General features: G+C 46.3%; 1 non-coding gene across 1 annotated transcript; it reads right to left on the reverse strand.

Annotated features, from left to right (window-relative positions):
* Positions 1-3,446: 3,446 nt before the first annotated feature.
* Positions 3,447-3,518, reverse strand: Trnaa-ugc (transfer RNA alanine (anticodon UGC)). Its single transcript has one exon. It is a non-coding gene; the product is annotated as a tRNA-Ala (tRNA).
* Positions 3,519-6,753: the final 3,235 nt, after the last annotated feature.

Here is a 6,753-nt window from a genome sequence, read left to right on the forward strand (position 1 = left end):
CCATTCTGTCAAACAGATGGTCCACCAGTTGTTCTTAGTTCACATTATGTGACCAGTCCTTGCAAATTCCCTTCACTCAATTTGAACTAGACTGTCCTCCACCTTGGTCTTTTCCAAAATCCATGCGGCTATTTTCCTACCCCAGAACGTGCCCGCTACCATTCGGCGTTCCATGACCCGTTGTTCCGCTAAAATTTTGATTGCAAGCCGTTTGGTGAGACCACACGTTTCTGCCGCGAATGTCATGACTGGAAGAACAAATTGATTAATTAAAAGCTTTTTATTGACAGGTGAAGCATACCAGTCAGGATGTCGGAGTTCTTGCCAAACGGAGCCTACCCTATGATCACTATGCCAGTAATTTCCCGTTCATTGTTTGGATCAGCAGGTATGACTTGCCGAAGATATACTTATTTCGCGACTGTTTCCAAGCCCTAAGTGCCTAGCGGGAGCCATGTACCTTGGCGCGCAGATTCTGCCTTCTATATTTTCGTGTTTATTTTTCAGCCTAAAATCATATTTGCTGAGCACAATGGGGAAAGCATGCGCTGCAGGTCAATGCTGCTCCGATTAAAGAGGCTATTGTCATCTGGAAACTGTAGATGGCTAACATAATCCCCGATAATTCTCACCCCTCTTTTCCTCCACCTAGGATTTATGACCCACACTCCAGACAGGCCGTAAAAAATTGTGGTGATATTATATCCCTTTCCCGCACAATCTTTTGTTAATGAAATTCACAAGTTCTGTGATGGAGCCGCACAGTTCCCCTACATCCATCGTATATATCATTGAATAGCACAAGCATGCCCTCTCGACGCCAGGATCACGTAACGCGTTAATTACTGCTGAAATCGGCAGTGAATGAAATGCCTTTTCATTATCTATGAATGCCATCTACTGCGGTGCAATAAACTCTGAGCACTCCTAAATTACCTTGTTGATAGCGTGAATATATTGTAAAGTTAAGACGCCCTTCCTGAATACGGCCTGTTCTCGTGGCTGTTGAAAGGCTAAAGTCGCACTGATGCGGTAAGAATTACCTTAGTAAACAATTTGTCGGTAATGGTGGGGACGCTACTGGGCCTGTATTTTTTTACGTCTTTGGAGTCACCTCTTTCAACGCGCCTTCCGAGGCACTATATGTCAGACGTATTGCCATCACCTCCTGAAGCTTTCCCTTGCTGCAGGTCAATGCTGCTCCGATTAAAGAGGCTATTGTCATCTGGAAACTGTAGATGGCTAACATAATCCCCGATAATTCTCACCCCTCTTTTCCTCCACCTAGGATTTATGACCCACACTCCAGACAGGCCGTAAATAATTGTGGTGATATTATATCCCTTTCCCGCACAATCTTTTGTTTATGAAATTCACAAGTTCTGTGATGGAGCCGCACAGTTCCCCTACATCCATCGTATATATCATTGAATAGCACAAGCATGCCCTCTCGACGCCGGGATCACGTAACGCGTTAATTACTGCTGAAATCGGCAGTGAGTGAAATGCCTTTTCATTATCTATGAATGCCATCTACTGCGGTGCAATAAACTCTGAGCACTCCTAAATTACCATGTTGATAGCGTGAATATATTGTAAAGTTAAGACGCCCTTCCTGAATACGGCCTGTTCTCGTGGCTGTTGAAAGGCTAAAGTCGCACTGATGCGGTAAGAATTACCTTAGTAAACAATTTGTCGGTAATGGTGGGGACGCTACTGGGCCTGTATTTTTTTACGTCTTTGGAGTCACCTCTTTCAACGCGCCTTCCGAGGCACTATATGTCAGACGTATTGCCATCACCTCCTGAAGCTTTCCCTTGCTTCATTGCTTGGAGTGTCATCGCTACCTCTTGTGCTGTAAGTGGCGAAACGCGTTCCACCCCATTTACGGAAAATCGTGTCTGAGGCAGCGGTAAAAGTGAATATGTTTTTGTAGAATTCCTCGGCAATGTATTTGATATTCTTTGTTATGTGACCACAGGCATCGTGGAGTGCACACATTGTGTTTTGGGCAATACTGAGCTTATTTCTATTCGGTTTCAAGCTCTGCCTGTGCTTCAATGTTGCTTCAATTTTGCATATTTGAACGCATTGAAACCACGGATGTCGGCAGTGTTCCTTTCGTTTATCAATTTTATCAATTTGAAGAGCTCTGCTCATTTCTGGCTGAGTGCCGACTAACAATTTCCTTTGCTCATCAGCGATCGTCATCACAGAAAGCTGCGTGCGATGATGAGTGCCAACAATATTGTTATATGTATGTATTTCTATATACGTATATCTATATATCTATATATATATGTATATATATATATATATATATATATATAGTAAGGAAATGAGGGGCTCATTGAGGAAATACAGAAAGATATGGCAGCAGTCTACAACGCCAAAGGAGGCATAGGGGTGTGGTTAGGCTCTTTTCTTTTTCACTACGGTTAATGAAGTAAACGTTTTTTTTAATATACAGAAGAAAGAAAGAAAAACACGCGCCCAGAGTGGGAACCGTACCCACGCCTTTCGATTACATGTCGAATGCCTTACCAATTCGGCTATCTGGGCGACTGTGTTCTCCTTCACTTTCTAGGCTATTTATATTTACTAGAAGTGTATCTGACGCTTGAGGGTGGTAGCCAGCGCCACTCTGACTACACGGGGAGAAGGGGACCTTCTTTTCAACCCCCGGGGCGTGACTCGAGCGTCTACAGCCTGTCATGAGCGGGTAACTGGCGGAAAGCCCTCTTATGCTACCTAGGCATCAAGGCTGCCAGAACCGAGACCCTCGCTAGGCTTTCGCAGAATAATATAGTAAGGAAATGAGGGGCTCGTTGAGGAAATACAGAAAGATATGGCAGCAGTCTACAACGCCAAAGGAGGCATAGGGGTGTGGTTAGGCTCTTTTCTTTTTCACTACGGTTAATGAAGTAAACATTTTTTTTAATATACAGAAGAAAGAAAGAAAAACACGCGCCCAGAGTGGGGACCGAACCCACGCCTTTCGATTACATGTCGAATGCCTTACCAATTCGGCTATCTGGGCGACTGTGTTCTCCTTAACTTTCTAGGCTATTTATATTTACTAGAAGTGTATCTGACGCTTGAGGGTGGTAGCCAGCGCCACTCTGACTACACGGGGAGAAGGGGACCTTCTTTTCAACCCCCGGGGCGTGACTCGAGCGTCTACAGCCTGTCATGAGCGGGTAACTGGCGGAAAGCCCTCTTATGCTACCTAGGCATCAAGGCTGCCAGAACCGAGACCCTCGTTAGGCTTTCGCAGAATAATATAGTAAGGAAATGAGGGGCTCGTTGAGGAAATACAGAAAGATATGGCAGCAGTCTACAACGCCAAAGGAGGCATAGGGGTGTGGTTAGGCTCTTTTCTTTTTGACTACGGTTAATGAAGCAAACATTTTTTTTAATATACAGAAGAAAGAAAGAAAAACATGCGCCCAGAGTGGGGACCGAACCCACGCCTTTCGATTGCATGTCGAATGCCTTACCAATTCGGCTATCTGGGCGACTGTGTTCTCCTTCACTTTCTAGGGTATTTATATTTACTAGAATTGTATCTGACGCTTGAGGGTGGTAGCCAGCGCCACTCTGACTACACGGGGAGAAGGGGACCTTCTTTTCAACCCCCGGGGCGTGACTCGAGCGTCTACAGCCTCTCATGAGCGGGTAACTGGCGGAAAGCCCTGTTATGCTACCTAGGCATCAAGGCTGCCAGAACCGAGACCCTCGTTAGGCTTTCGCAGAATAATATTGTAAGGAAATGAGGGGCTCGTTGAGGAAATACAGAAAGATATGGCAGCAGTCTACAACGCCAAAGGAGGCATAGGGGTGTGGTTAGGCTCTTTTCTTTTTCACTACGGTTAATGAAGTAAACATTTTTTTTAATATACAGAAGAAAGAAAGAAAAACACGCGCCCAGAGTGGGGACCGAACCCACGCCTTTCGATTACATGTCGAATGCCTTACCAATTCGGCTATCTGGGCGACTGTATTCTCCTTCGCTTTCTAGGCTATTTATATTTACTAGAAGTGTATCTGACGCTTGAGGGGGGTAGCCAGCGCCACTCTGAATACACGGGGAAAAGGGACCTTCTTTTCAACCCCCGGGGCGTGACTCGAGCGTCTACAGCCTGTCATGAGCGGGTAACTGGCGGAAAGCCCTCTTATGCTACCTAGGCATCAAGGCTGCCAGAGCTAGGCTTTCGCAGAATAATATAGTAAGGAAATGAGGGGCTCGTTGAGGAAATACAGAAAGATATTGCAACAGTCTACAACGCCAAAGGAGGCATAGGGGTGTGGTTAGGCTCTTTTCTTTTTCACTATGGTTAATAAAGTAAACATTTTTTTTAATATACAGAAGAAAGAAAGAAAAACACGCGCCCAGAGTGGGGACCGAACCCACGCCTTTCGATTACATGTCGAATGCCTTACCAATTCGGCTATCTTGGCGACTGTGTTCTCCTTCACTTTCTAGGCTATTTATATTTACTAGAAGTGTATCTGACGCTTGAGGGTGGTAGCCAGCGCCACTCTGACTACACGGGGAGAAGGGGACCTTCTTTTCAACCCCCGGGGCGTGACTCGAGCGTCTACAGCCTGTCATGAGCGGGTAACTGGCGAAAAGCCCTCTTATGCTACCTAGGCATCAAGGCTGCCAGAACCGACACCCTCGCTAGGCTTTCGCAGAATAATATAGTAAGGAAATGAGGGGCTCGTTGAGGAAATACAGAAAGATATGGCAGCAGTCTACAACGCCAAAGGAGGCATAGGGGTGTGGTTAGGCTCTTTTCTTTTACACTACGGTTGATGAAGTAAACATTTTTTTAATATACAGAAGAAAGAAAGAAAAACGCGCCCAGAGTGGGGACCGAACCCACGCCTTTCGATTACATGTCGAATGCCTTACCAATTCGGCTATCCGGGCGACTGTGTTCTCCTTCACTTTCTAGGCTATTTATATTTACTAGAAGTGTATCTGACGCTTGAGGGTGGTAGCCAGCGCCACTCTGACTACACGGGGAGAAGGGGACCTTCTTTTCAACCCCCGGGGCGTGACTCGAGCGTCTACAGCCTGTCATGAGCGGGTAACTGGCGGAAAGCCCTCTTATGCTACCTAGGCATCAAGGCTGCCAGAACCGAGACCCTCGCTAGGCTTTCGCAGAATAATATAATAAGGAAATGAGGGGCTCGTTGAGGAAATACAGAAAGATATGGCAGCAGTCTACAACGCCAAAGGAGGCATAGGGGTGTGGTTAGGCTCGTTTCTTTTTTACTACAGTAATGAAGTAAACTTTTTTTTAATATACAGAAGAAAGAAAGAAAAACACGCGCCCAGAGTGGGGACCGAACCCACGCCTTTCGATTACATGTCGAATTTCTTACCAATTCGGCTATCTGGGCAACTGTGTTCTCCTTCACTTTCTAGGCTATTTATATTTACTAGAAGTGTATCTGACGCTTGAGGGTGGTAGCCAGCGCCACTCTGACTACACGGGGAGAAGGGGACCTTCTTTTCAACCCCCGGGGCGTGACTCGAGCGTCTACAGCCGGTCATGAGCGGGTAACTGGCGGAAAGCCCTCTTATGCTACCTAGGCATCAAGGCTGCCAGAACCGACACCCTCGCTAGGCTTTCGCAGAATAATATAATAAGGAAATGAGGGGCTCGTTGAGGAAATAGAGAAAGATATGGCAGCAGTCTACAACGCCAAAGGAGGCAAAGGGGTGTGGTTAGGCTCGTTTCTTTTTTACTACAGTAATGAAGTAAACTTTTTTTTAATATACAGAAGAAAGAAAGAAAAACACGCGCACAGAGTGGGGACCGAACCCACGCCTTTCGATTACATGTCGAATTCCTTACCAATTCGGCTAACTGGGCACCTGTGTTCTCCTTCACTTTCTAGGCTATTTATATTTACTAGAAGTGTATCTGACGCTTGAGGGTGGTAGCCAGCGCCACTCTGACTACACGGGGAGAAGGGGACCTTCTTTTCAACCCCCGGGGCGTGACTCGAGCGTCTACAGCCGGTCATGAGCGGGTAACTGGCGGAAAGCCCTCTTATGCTACCTAGGCATCAAGGCTGCCAGAACCGAGACCCTCGCTAGGCTTTCGCAGAATAATATAATAAGGAAATGAGGGGCTCGTTGAGGAAATAGAGAAAGATATGGCAGCAGTCTACAACGCCAAAGGAGGCAAACGGGTGTGGTTAGGCTCGTTTCTTTTTTACTACAGTAATGAAGTAAACTTTTTTTTAATATACAGAAGAAAGAAAGAAAAACACGCGCCCAGAGTGGGGACCGAACCCACGCCTTTCGATTACATGTCGAATTCCTTACCAATTCGGCTATCTGGGCAACTGTGTTCTCCTTCACTTTCTAGGCTATTTATATTTACTAGAAGTGTATCTGACGCTTGAGGGTGGTAGCCAGCGCCACTCTGACTACACGGGGAGAAGGGGACCTTCTTTTCAACCCCCGGGGCGTGACTCGAGCGTCTACAGCCGGTCATGAGCGGGTAACTGGCGGAAAGCCCTCTTATGCTACCTAGGCATCAAGGCTGCCAGAACCGAGACCCTCGCTAGGCTTTCGCAGAATAATATAGTAAGGAAATGAGGGGCTCGTTGAGGAAACACAGAAAGATATGGCAGCAGTCTACAACGCCAAAGGAGCCATAGGGGTGTGGTTAGGCTCTTTTCTTTTTCACTACGGTTAATGAAGTAAACATTTTTTTTTAATATACAGGC

This window comes from Haemaphysalis longicornis, unplaced genomic scaffold (genome assembly GCF_048455015.1).
Source record: "Haemaphysalis longicornis isolate Haplotype H1 unplaced genomic scaffold, Haemaphysalis longicornis Haplotype H1 scaffold_5, whole genome shotgun sequence".
In the NCBI taxonomy this organism is placed as follows: Eukaryota; Metazoa; Arthropoda; class Arachnida; order Ixodida; family Ixodidae; genus Haemaphysalis; species Haemaphysalis longicornis.